This window comes from Podarcis erhardii (genome assembly GCF_964252035.2).
Source record: "Podarcis erhardii genome assembly, chromosome: 6".
NCBI classification, from domain to species: Eukaryota; Metazoa; Chordata; class Lepidosauria; order Squamata; family Lacertidae; genus Podarcis; species Podarcis erhardii.
Window position 1 is genome coordinate 10,040,980 of NC_138510.1, and position 13,672 is coordinate 10,054,651.

The window sequence follows — 13,672 nt, forward strand, 5'->3', positions numbered from 1 at the left end:
GCAACATGGCATAGCCCTTCTGCCAGCGACGGTACCTCCGAACGTCGTCACGGTGGACGGCAGGGAGCTACTGGGAGGGCAAGTGCTACAGCAGACGCCGCCAATGGTGATGCGCATTGGTAATCACCGCGAAGTCATCAGCTTCAACGTCACCCGCTTGTCAGACACGCCCATAGTGTTGGGCATGAGTTGGCTGGATAAGCACAGCCCAGCATTAGCTTGGTACCAGCGTCAACTAATCTTCGGCTCCTCCTACTGTGCAGAACACTGCATCCTGGCTGACCTGGAAGATGAGGGGCAGGAGGATGGACCACAGCTGAACTTAGGCATCCTGCAAGCAGTACCTAACAAGTACAAAGAGTTTTTGGAGGTCTTCTGCGAGAAAGAAGCGGACAAGCTGCCTCCCCACAGACCCTACGACTGCAAGATTGACCTCCTGCCGGGGGCGACGCTCCCGACGGGGAAACTATATTCCATGTCGGAGGATGAATTGCAGGAGCTCAGGGAGTTCATAGATCACAACTTGAAGCGGGGATTCATCCGAGAGTCCAAGGCGGTGGGGGGCAGTCCTGTATTTTTTGTAAAGAAACGGGACACGCCCCAGAAGAGGCTGGTCGTGGACTTTCGCGTCTTAAACCAGAAGACCAAGCCCTCAGCCTTCCCTATGCCCAAGATCGATGACCTGCTGGCGACGGTGAGGAAGGGTCGCATCTTTACCAAGTTGGATCTGCGGGGAGCGTACAATCTCATTCGCGTGCGCGAAGGTGACGAGTGGAAAACGGCCATGTTTATGCCGCTGGGCACCTATGAGTATAGAGTTATGCCTTTTGGATTACAAAATGGCTCCCACTGCTTTCAAGCATTCATGCATCATGTCTTGGCGGGTCTTCTCTACAAGAAGTGCGTCTGCTTCCTGGACGACATCCTCATCTTCTCGGAGTCGCCGGAGGCTCACGAGAGGGATGTCAGGGAGGTCCTGCAACGGCTGCGGGAGCACAGGCTTTATGCCAAGCTGGAGAAGTGCCAGTTCAACAAGACGGAGGTGGACTTCCTGGGCTACAAACTGTCCGACAAGGGACTCGCCATGGACAGTACCAAGGTACGTGCAGTGCTGGACTGCAAGAGCCCACGCAATCGGAAGGAAGTCCAGAGGTTTGTCGGCTTTGCCAACTTTTATCGCAAGTTCATCAAAGGTTTCGCCATGCAGACAGCGGCCATCACTGACACCCTCAGTGCCAAGAAGAAGAAATTCATCTGGACGGAGCAGGCAGAGCAGTCCTTTCAAAAGCTCAAGAATCTCTTCGCGTCCGAGGAACACCTGCTACACGTGAACCCCAGCAGGCCCATGAGAGTAGAGACGGACGCCTCAGACAGGGCCGTCGGGGCCGTCCTGTTGCAGCAAGACCACCAGGGGGACTGGAGGCCGTGCGCTTTCTACTCCAGAAAACTCAGCAAGTCGGAGCAGAACTACACCATCTGGGACAGGGAGTTACTGGCCATACATGCAGCCTTCAAGGCGTGGCGGCACTTCCTCGTCGGAGCCAAACACACGGTGCAGGTCCGTACAGACCATAAAAACTTGGAGTACTGGCGCACGGCGAGGTTCCTGAACCAGAGACACATCCGCTGGGCGGAGTTCTTTGCAGATTTCGACTTCAGAATAGAATACATCCCTGGAAACAACAACATCATGGCGGACGCGCTGTCCAGGAAACCGCAGTATCTCGAGGAAGAGGCACCGGCGGCGGCCAAGCACATGTTCGCACCGAAGGCGTGGGCATGCGCGTCAGCCACGGTGGACCTGGACGCAGTGCGGCGCGCGCTGCAGACGGACTCCTTCGCGCGAGCCAAGATGGAGGAGGTCCGTAGCGGCACGGCGAGGGACGACGACTTCCAAATACGCGACGGCCTGCTCATCCGCAAAGGAGCCCTCTACGTACCGGGAGACAACCTCCGAGCGAAAGTCCTACAACAGATGCACGACGCGCCCAGCGCGGGACACTTCGGCAAGGAGAAGACGGTGGACTTAGTAGCCAGAGACTTTTGGTGGCCCAAGATGAGAGGGGATGTCGCGGAATACGTCAATAGGTGCGACACCTGCCAAAGGGCCAATCCAGTACACCAGCCACCGGCAGGCCTGTTGGAACCGCTACAGACACCGTTCGAACCGTGGGAGAGGGTGGCCCTGGACTTTGTCACAGATCTGCCCAGCTCGAGGGGCAAGATGGCAGTACTTGTGGTAGTAGACTTGTTCACCAAGATGGCCCACTTCATTCCTTGCGCGAAGGTGGCTACAGCCGAGCAGACCGCTAAGCTGTTTATAGACCACGTGTTCAAGGTGCACGGCCTGCCATGGTCCATCCTGTCCGACAGGGGGCGCCAGTTCATATCCAACTTCTGGCAAAAGCTGATGGGTTTCCTGAACGTCAAGGTCAGCCTGGCGTCTGCGCGACACCCGCAGACCAACGCCATTATGCAGCAGTACCTGAGATGCTACGCGAACCAGCAGCCCTCGACCTGGGTGGACTATCTACCGTTGGCCGAGTTTGCCTACAACAACACGAAGCACGCGTCCACGGGGGTGACGCCGTTTTTCGCCAACAATGGGCGGCATCCCAGAACCTTCCCGGGTTTGGAGAAAGTGAAGGCAGGGGAGCCGCAGGGAGCAGAGGCCGTGGCAGCGGAGTTGCAGGAGATCCACGAGCAGCTCAGGAGGCAGTTAGAGGTGGCGAAACAGGCTTACAAAGTGCAGGCAGACCGACACAGGAGAGTGGGGGAAGACATCAGGGTAGGAGACTGGGTGTGGTTAGCAGCCCAGGCAGTTCCAGCCAGATTGCTGGCCAAGAAGAAGCTAGGGCACAAGCAGCTAGGGCCGTACCAAGTAGAGGCGCAGATCAACCCAGTGGCCTTCCGGTTGACACTCCCGAAGGGGTCCAGAATGCACCCGGTCTTTCATAGATCAGTGCTCACACCCTACAGAGAGCCCCACAGGTTTCAGGCACCAGGGACGGCGCCAGACCAGCTCAGGGAAGCGCCCAAAAAGGGGGGGTCGCCGAGAGGGGAGCCACTCAATGAAGCCACAGAGATTTTAGACTCAAGGTGGGGGGAGGACGGGATTGAATATCTTCTCGCCACAGAGGACACCCCGGCCAGCGCCAACAGGTGGGTGCAGGATTACGCATTGGAGGAGCAGTGGCTCAAGGAAGAATTCCATACACTTTTCCCGCACAAGCCCATGCCGGCGGGCCTTTTTGACGACTGTCTGTTCACACCCACACACTCAGCCAGCACTTTCCGGGGTTTCTCTTCAGCTGAGGAATCGACTCCGGGAGGCAGTTCCCCAGAGGGATCACTCTCAGGGTTTGGCACGGGGGGATCTTATTGGTGGGAGGACCAACCCGAAGTGGGCTGGCGCAGAGACATGCCGAAGGGACCCTGGGAAGTGGAGTCACCTCAGGCGACAGAGGGAGAGGGGGTCTTGGGTGATTTGGGGGCGGCTTCAGATTTCGAACACACCGCCCAGGAGATGGAAGCGGAGGAAATCGCCGTCGACGAGCCCATGGAGGACTTCCCGGACTTATCACGCTGGATGCACGCCTCGGGGGACGAACTGTATCCTGAAATTACCCCCACAACACTGGAGCACCCGGAACCCGCACCTGAAGAGGGGGAGGGGGGAAGGGGGGGCTTCGAGGGGGGGGATGGATGTCAGGGGTTCAGAAGGAGAGACACAGGAAGGGGAGCAAATGGAGAGTGAGGAGGAGGAGTACGAGGGGGGCGCAGGCAGTGACAGTGGAAAGAGTTATTCCACAAGCCTCTCCAGCGAATCGGAGGACTCACAGAAGGGAGCGCCGATGGCCAGAGCGAGGGGGGTTCCAGGGGGGAAGCCCCAGGAGGAAGGGGCCAGCGGGGAGTCCCTGAGCAGCAGTTGGAAATCAGGACCAGCTTCCCCACCAGAGCGCAGTGGGGAGGGGGAGTCCCAGGAATCGGGACCAGTGCTCTCACCACCAGCGGGAGGAGAGGAGTCAGGTTTGGTCACGCCCACATCAGGAAGCGGGGAAACGGTCAGGAGGAAGGTTACCGTCTGGGCGCGCGCGCCAAGTTCAAATGTACAGGCGAGCGGCACAGCAGGGAGCCCGGGTAGGGAGCCAGGTCCTAAAGCCCGCCGGAAGGAAGGGGAAGACCAAGGGGGGTCAGCGTCAGAGGAGTCCAGGAAGGAGGAGACCCCAGAGGGCAGAAGGACCCAGCGAAGGAAAGAACAGCATAGGAGGTGGAGCCGGGCTAGGATCTTAAACTGGTGTGGGAGGAGCAGTGAGTCAGAGGGGACTTAGCCGGTCTAGCGTCGAGACGTGGGTCTGCGCGCCCAGAGCTTTGAAATGGAAACTAAACTTCAATAAAGACTTTGTATATTATATCCACCGGGCGTTGGTCCTCTGTGAGCTGGGATCTAGAGGCAGACCTGACAGACTGCATCAGACCAAGACAGCTACCTACCTACCTAAATTCATAACATGTCATGTTCACATGAAACTTTGTAGAAAAACTATAAATATGAGCAGGGTGCACAGACTTTTGGTGTTTTAGCACACCTGTGCCTTTACGCTTAAGCCTGAAAGTAAACTTCTTCTAACTGTCCACCCCGGCTGTTATTGCATTGGCTTTAAGTCACCCCAGGAACAGGGGATTTGACCCCATGACAGCGCTTTCTACGCCTCCTTCTGGCAACTCCAACAGCCCAGCTGGTGACAAATGTGTTGCTCTGCTTTCCTTTGGACCACATCAGTGAGGTCGAGAAGGGAGTATTGTTATTCTGGGCAGCCCAGGAGTTTCATACAAACAGACCAGGCCTCTGCCCCAGAGAGGTCATTTCAGGGCTGCTAATGCAACGGTTTGGCTTCACCCCCAGAGGCACACTCCATTGCCTCTCAAGAGAGATGGATGGCAACAACAAGGGTAAGGTGTTGTTTTCAGCTAGCTCAGAGGACCTGATCCTTAGGTCTTTTGTGCTGGGTTCCAAATCTCCTTCCCTCCCCCCTTTTATTTTTTAATCATTATTTACAGGCTAGCTGAGTGCACCATAGGAGATCCCAACCACGCACTATCCTACTTTGCTCAGAGGCAAACATATGACATTGGTCTGTTGCCTCAAGCCTTTTAACGACTGAGCAGCACCCTTGATACATTCCTGGATGGCACCCTTTCAAAAACCCCACCTCTAATCTATTGATTTTGAAAATATGAGCAGGAGGAAAGCAAAGTTTCCTGTCTCTTGCGCCTGTGTGGTGTGGCTTGTTCTCAGCTGAGGTCTGAAATCATGTGGTACATTTTGCACCCCACATTTAATTTGCATTTCTCCATGTTCGGACTATTTTAGTCATTATTGTCAGGAGCTCAGCCTACACTCGAATAGGACCTGGTAGAGACACATGCCCGACTGGCATGTTCTCTCCCTCCTGGTCAATCGTTCAGGAGTTTCGAAAGCTTTCTTCAGCCCGAACATCACAGCAACCGATGCCAACAGACACAGGCACACTTAGGGATCCGCAGAGTCTGTGCAGCTTGCATGACAGACCTCAGAACTCAGCATTTTGGCTAATCTACTTTTATTTACAACATGGCTCCCTCTCTCTCTAGCATCAGACAGCAAAGAGAGAAAAAGAACAAAGGACAATAGTCGCATTTCATGGAACACAGTAGCACAAATATCCTGTCTCCGTCACTTCCCACTCAGTGGAGTCAAAACATACACCGTCATGTGATAGACAAAAATCCTATGACTGCAATCATGGAGCAGGAATTCTAACAATTATTAGGGTGTCCTGGGCTGCCTCCTTCTCTTTCTTTCCAGTGTTTGGGCATGAGGGGCACCGCCACAAGTGGGAGCTATCAGTGTGCTAGGAGAAACACTTTGCAGAACTTCAAAACTATCATTAGGGGGGAAGACCCTAAGGACTAGAGCGGGAGACACAACCCCAAACAGCCCAATGAGGAATAAGCAAGCTCTGGACTTGGAATACTGGGTGGGATGAACAGCCAGGTGAGAGGAATAATGGAACCGAGTATCCTGGAAAGGACATGGTTGACTGGAACCCTGACAAGATCATTCCACACTGCTACATTTTGTTGCAGACTAAACTCATGCTCGTGGGATGCGGGTGGCGCTGTGGGTTAAACCACAGAGTCTAGGACTTGCTGATCAGAAGGTCGGTGGTTCGAATCCCCGTGACGGGGTGAGCTCCTGTTGCTCAGTCCCTGCTCCTGCCAACCTAGCAGTTCGAAAGCACATCAAAGTGCAAAGTGCAAGTACATAAATAAGCACCGCTCCGGCAGGAAGGTAAACGGCATTTCTGTGCGCTGCTCTGGTTCGCCAGAAGCGTCTTAATCATGCTGGCCACATGACCCGGAAGCTGTACGCTGGCTCCCTCGGCCAATAAAGCGAGATGAGCGCCACAACCCCAGAGTCGGCCACGACTGGACCTAATGGTCAGGGGTCCCTTTACCTTTACAAACTCGTGCTCACAACTATTTGGCTTTTTAATCTCTTGTGGGAGTATACCGCTACTTTAGCAATATTTTTTGCCTCCGTAGTATATGCTTCTATCATTCCCTCTCTAGTTTTTATGCACATTTTACATCTTTGTGAATGCATATTTTCCTTCCCCCGCCCAATGTGCATACATGGGCTTACATGTCTGTAACATATTGGGGTGGGGGTGCAAAATGGATAATTTCCTGTCCTAGCCAATAAGAAAACTGAACTGTGCCCAAGGGCATCCACAGAGGGCAACTCTGCAGCTGCTTTCATCTATTCCAGGCTGATGGGGGGAGGAGTGTTATCGTGCCAAGGTCCAGAAAAAGGACCCATTGCCAATTTTTTTGTCTAAAATGAAAAAGGAAAGAAAGAAAGAGAAAGTAGAGCATTGACTTGAGGAAATCGCTCTTCATTTATCACTAGCAGAGAAGAAAGCAGCCTTCATTAACACAATATTAGCAGGTTTTGCCATATGTTTTCTGTGCTGGCAACGAAAGGGGATGTGTGCAAGGCGACTTTGGGAAGAATAGTTACTCCTTATTCTTTGTTAATCACGACTACAGCAGCTCCTCCTTTACAAAGCTGCGTGAATGCTGTTTGGCAGGCTGCCAGCTCAAGAGCTTGCAAAGACACTCCGTTCCAATATTCCCTGTACTGTATGTGGGTTGTTGTTGTTTTTTAAAGAAGCAAAGTTCTTAACCCGAGGTACTATTTCTGGGTTAGCAGAGTCTGTAACCTGAAGCGCCTGTAACCTGAAGCGTATGTAACCCAAGGTACCACTGTAAAATACTTACATTTACATTATAACCAGCTTCAGATATTTGCCTGAGTTGGAGCAGACACAGGGCACACCTGCCCCCAAAGCTGGCCAAAGGAAGGGTGACAGAGGAACAGGAAGTACTATACACTCTTTCCTTTCTAGGAAAGGAGGGGAAATGACATCGTACAGAGCCCTCTCTACCAACTGTATTTCTATGGTCTGAGTAACTGCCTATCAGCAGTACAACTCTGTGGTGTCAGTCCCTTCTCATGCTAATTAGCAAGAATAGCAGCCAAACCTAACAAACGCATAATCTCACTCAAGATTGTCTGCATGGGAGAGATGATCTGTGTGTTCACTGTGACATCAGGTGTCCCTAAACGGCCTCGGCTCAGTATACCTGAAGGAGCGTCTCCACCCCCATCGTTCTGCCCGGACGCTGAGGTCCAGCTCCGAGGGCCTTCTGGCAGTTCCCTCACTGCAAGAAGCAAAGCTACAGGGAGCCAGGCAGAGGGTCTTTTTGGTAGTGGCACCCGCCCTGTCGAACACCCTTCCATCAGATGTCAAAGAGATAAACAACTACCTGACATTTAGAAGACATCTGAAGGCAGCCCTGTTCAGGGAAGTTTTTAATGTGTGACATTTTAATGTATTTTTAATTTTGTTGGAAGCCGCCCAGAGTGGCTGGGGAAATGTAGCCAGATGGGTGGGGTACAAATAATAAATTATTACAATATTATTATTATTGGCAGGGAGGGAGATAAGGACCTGCTCTGCTGTTAGGATCCAGTTCCCCGTGTCCATCATAAAGGGATGGAGATTAATACATAAAAGGGATGGAATGGACTTATTTATGAGCATATTCAAAAGGTGACCCAGCCCCAAATTAGGTTGCTGTGCTCATTCCCAGCTGAGCCACGATAATGTGTGTTAAGCCTTGCATATAAACTCAAAAAATGTTTTGCCGTGCGAGTCCGGGTATGCCGAAGTCAGCAGTTTCCCTTCTTTATAATGCTTGTGTGTTCTGCCTTGCGTATTCCATTTCCTGTGCTGGTGGCTCGTAAAATTGGTCTGGCTTAACCAAATACCTGCATAATCTGCCCGGGGGGGGGGGGTGTAAAGCAGTCCGACATTCATTACTAGCACCTGTTGAAAGTCCTTGCCAGGTTTGGGTTGTGTGCCAGGTTTTCAGCCTGGGATACAAAAAAGAAAAAAAGAAAAAAGAAAAAAAGAGGAAAGGAAAGAAAGCTGCTTTGCATTGGCTCCTCACAGGGAACCCCATAAGATGCCGCTGGCCAAATGGTTATTGAAGTTAAGCCAAAAAATAGACTTTTTTGTTTGTTTGTACATCTCACTACTCCACCAAGTGGAGGGAAAAGGGAAAAGTGCATTGAAGGTTGAGGATTTTCAAATCACAGAATCATAGAACACAGCTGCCAACCGTCCCTTATTTGGTGGGAAACTCCCTTATTCCAGCACCGTGTCCCACTGCTGTCCCTTACTGATGATGTCCCTTAAATTTCCCAGGTTTCATGCTCGCCCAGCTCGGGAGGGAAGCAGCGGCTCGGGGTCCTCCGCTGCGCGAGAGCGCGCGTGCACAAGCTGCCACGTCTCCGTCTCTCCCTTTCCCCCTTCAGGGGTGCGTTGTGAGGAGACGGGTGGCAGCGGGTGGGCAGGCAGCCCCTCTATTGCGAGACTTCTGCCGTGCTGCCAGGGGAAGCCGGAGGCGGCAACGGCAGCGGCGGCTGAGAAGGCGGCCTGAGGGAGGAGGAAGAGGAGGGGATGGGGAGGGACGCAGAAGGGTGGCGCTTCAGCGGCTGTTGCGGCGCCACAGCCGCTTCATGCCGGGCTCGCGGGTGGCGTGGGCGAGAGTCTCTCTCCCTCCCCTCCCTCTCTTGGGTGGGGAAGGGCCGATGGAACTCCTTGCACCAGGATGACGGCAGCCCCAATGTGCTGCTTAGCATACCCTCCAACCAGTGCAGCATCTTAATGTAGTGATTTCCCCCTCTGCATCCCTTTCATAACTCTATTTTTATAAATCATTTGTCCATCCATAGTTCAAATTTTACTACAAGTTTTCTGTCAATCCTACCAATGTATGTAACTCTTTACAACAGCTTTTCAACTAAATTATAAACTTTCCCCATTCTTCCTGGTTTCTAATTCTGCCTGTAAGCTTTGCCATCTCGACGTCGTTCATCAGTTTTGTCTGCCACTCTTCTTTGGTGGGAGTTGTAGACCCTTAGGGTCATCTAGTCCAACTCCCTGCAAAACCCAATCAGTCACAGCAAAAACAGCATGGCTCCATCAGTGGTGGATTTCTGTATAAGCGAAGCAAAATCCCTTATTTTGGCTGCTGATCTCTTATTTTTGAGGCTGCTGGTCCTTTATTTTCAAATCTGTAAGTTGACAGCTATGTCATAGAATTATAGAGTTGGAAGAGATCTAGTCCAACCCCATCCAATGCAGGAATCTCAGATAGATCATACACAACAGGTGGCCATTCAAACTCTGTTTAAAACCCTTCCACACAAAAATGATACATACACAAAGCAAGAGCGAGACATAATTTGATAATTGTGTTTGTTTACAAACGCTTCCTAGCCTTTTTTTCTGTGCAAAATACACTAGCTGGCAGCTCTAAACTGAGTGGGTGTGTCACATTTTGGTCTGATATGCATAAAAACAGGTTGTGAAACTTTCTGACAGTAAGAGCTGTTTGGCAAGGGAGCAGACTCGGCAGAAACCTAAAGAAGAGTGTCTCCAGATTGCACAAAAACCACAAAGCCAATATAACACCCCATCCACCCACCTGTTGTGATAGGAATGGAGATGCAATGTGTTGTCGATTTCCACCCCAAAGCCTCCATCTGCCTGATGCTCAGAAAGATAGAAGAATCAAACTTGAGAATTTGTACTTTTTTTTTGAAAGAGAATTGCAATTACAGTGCAAGCTTACATGTACTCAGAAGTGTCATTGATTTCAGTGGCACTTGCTCCCGGGCTATTAAGCATAGGATAACCATAGATATAGGCTTTCCATGTGAGTTTTCTGCAAAATAAATAAATTAAAAAACATATCCATGCTCAACATCTGGGGTTTCCCTTCTGCACAGGGCAGGTTTGTCTCACCATCAACATGCACTGTATAAACACCCTTTTACAATTAATAAATGCTTCTCATCTTTTTTCTGCTCTTTAGTAGCATAAAGCTCTGTTGAAAAAAAATTAAAAAATGTCAAGTGGCACCTTGGACCAACTAAGTTTGTTCTGGTACAAGCTTTCGTGTGCATGCACACTTCTGCAGATAGAATAGATAGGTAGAAGCTCTGTTGTGACTGCCACCTACTGGTCAAGAAATAAATCATGGTTCATATTTACTGGTATACAGTAGTGATGTATGGAAGTGAGAGCTGGAACATAAAGAAGGCTGATCGCTGAAGAATTGATGCTTTAGAATTATGGTGCTGGAGGAGACTCTTGAGTGTCCCATGGACTGCATGAAGATCAAACCTATCCATTCTGAAGGAAATCAGCCCTGAGTGCTCACTGGAAGGACAGATCTTGAAACTGAGGCTCCAGTACTTTGGCCACCTCATCAGAAGAGAAGACTCCCTGGAAAAGACCCTGATGTTGGGAAAGATGGAGGGCACAAGGGGAAGGGGACGACAGAGGACGAGATGGTTGGATAGTGTTCTCAAAGCTACCAGCATGCGTTTGACCAAACTGCGGGAGGCAGTGGAAGACAGAGTGCCTGGCGTGCTCTGGTCCATGGGGTCACAAAGAGTCAGACATGACTAAATAACTAAACAACAACAACCTTTGTTTAAGAACAGCTTAGTTTATGAACAGCTTGGAATAAGAACGTTGCAAACCCAGAAGTAGGGTTTTGGTTTGTGAACTTTGCCTTGGAAGCTGAACATGTTCTGCTCCCTGCTGAGTGTGTTCCATTTGTCAATAGAGCCCCCCCCCCCCGCTAATCAGAGGCTTCCTGTTGAGTCTGTTGACTGTTGAGTCCCAAGCACCCACACAGCACAGAGGTGATAGCTTTTGTTTTTGCATCTGGAAGACAAAAATGTATCAAGGAGTTAGTGATCTGACATGGTTACCCTTCCTGCCTCTGTTCCTTCCCTCTCCCTCGCTCTTGTTAAGTTTTTTGATGGTGTGAGAACAGTCTTTAATGTTCTGAGAATGTTGGGAGGAGGTGGAGTCCCCCACACAGCTGCCTTAATCAGTTGTGGAGGATAATGCTGGGTACCTTCTTTGATGTTGGACATGGTTTTGAGAAAGTGAGGCATTGAGACGGAGCGGGTCCTGCATGTAGCCAGTCTGGCAGGCCACACTGGCTATCCATAAAATCGGATGGTTTGGGCAGAGTTTCTTTGAAGCTCATGCACAGACTGATTGGCCGCAGGGTAATGCAAACTGAGGCTACCTGGGAGAGCCACTTCGTCGCTTCTCGAGGGTTTCCAAGTGGCAGATTGCAGTGCTTGCTTAGTGTGTATACTTTGCTCGCTGTTCTTGGAATTAAAATCTTTAATCTTCTCACTCACTTGTGTACTTTGTTTTGCTGAATCTCATTTTAAAAGAACCACCTTGCCTTTGGCAAGACACATATATACATTTTTGTATTGTTATTTTTTTTTTTTTTTATTAAATGGAAACAAGAAGAATTACCGACGAAAGAAGAATGGCAGACGAAATTAATGGACCCTGCAGAATTAGATAAGATGACAGGAAGGATTCGAAACCTGTGGGACCAGAGATTCTCAGAGGACTGGAATAAATATGTGAACTATTTGAAAAGAAATTGTAATCAACAGATTACGCTAGTAGGATTACAAGAAGTTTTGTAAGGAGGAACATATGAAATATTGCAAGGAAGGTTATGTGGAGAGTTATTAGTTAAGATTATTAAAAATAGTAGTGAAATTAAGAAATGTAGAAACCGGAGGCTTTTCTCTTGGGCATGGTAGGCCAAATGGTTCCAAAGAAAGATAGAACATTTTTTATGTACGCAACAACAGCAGCAAGAATTCTTTTGGCAAAGTATTGGAAGACTAAAGAACTACCTACTCTGGAAGAATGGCAGACCAAGGTGACTGAATTTATGGGACTGGCAGAGATGACCGGCAGAATCCGTGACCAGAAGAGAGAGACAGTGGAAGAAGACTGGAAAAAATTCAAAATTTATCTTAAAAATTGTTGTAAAATTTCGGAATGTTAAGATGTCAAGGGATTGGATATAAAGAATTACAGCTGTAAAAATTGAAATTTAAAATTTTTTAGAGAGAATTAAATATAAAAAGGGATGAAGGATTGCTAAAAAATTTTAAAACAAGAATGCAGTGAAGGGGAGGTTTGGGGAAGTCGTGTTATGTTTGTTTGTTTTTTGTTTATGTTGTAAAATTAATAAAAATTATTTTAAAAAAAAGAAATTAAGAAATGTAAATTAAGTGAAAAAGATAGAAAAATTTTCAGATGTGATTGATGGAAGTCAAAAAATTGTATAAGATATGAAATTATGTTAAATGATTGTTGAAAATGATATGTTATACAGACAGAAGTACTGTTTCTGGGAAGATGGGGGTGGGGTGGGCAGGTCTGGAGGACTCCCTGGTCCTGAATGGGGTAACTGTTCCCCTAAAGGATCAGGTGTACAGCCTGGGAGTCATTTTGGACTCAAGCTGTTCATTGAGGCCCCGTAGACCTGAAGGAGTGTCTCCACCGCCATTGTTCAGCCTGGACACTGAGGTCTGTCTTGCCAAAGGCAAGGTGGTTCTTTTAAAATGAAATAAATAAATAAAATGTCCAGTAGCACCGGAAGAAGTGTGCATGCACATGAAAGCTTATACCCAGAACAAACTTAATTGGTCTCTAAGGTGCTACTGGACAATTTTTTATTTATTTCGACTGTGTCAGACCAACATGGCTACCTACCTAAATCTCTTAAAATGTGATTCAGAAGCAATAGAAAATACACAAGTGAGTGAGAAGATTAAAGATTTTATTCTAAATCAGCAATGTATACATACCAAGCAAGCACTTCAATCTGCCACTTGGAAGCCTTTACAAGAAGTGGTGAAGCGGCTCCCCCAGGTAACCTCAGTTTGCATTGCCCTGCGACCAATCAGTCCATGCACTAGCTCCAAAGAAGCTCTGCCCAAATCATCCAATTTTATAGATAGACAGTGTGGTTTCCAAGATTGGCTACACGCAGATCATTTATTAGCCACCCCCGCAATGCCTCACTTTCTCAAAACAATGTCCAACATCAAAGAAGGTACCCAGCATTATCCTCCACAACTGATTAAGGCAGCTGTGTGTGGGACTTCACCTCCTTCTAAGGTTCTCAGGACATTAAAGACTGTTCTCACACC

General features: G+C 49.2%; 1 long non-coding RNA gene across 1 annotated transcript in view; it reads right to left on the minus strand.

The window, feature by feature from the left end:
* LOC309345223 overlaps nucleotides 1–13,672 on the minus strand; it is a 434,352-nt gene that overhangs the window by 369,178 nt on the left and 51,502 nt on the right. The window lies entirely within an intron of this gene.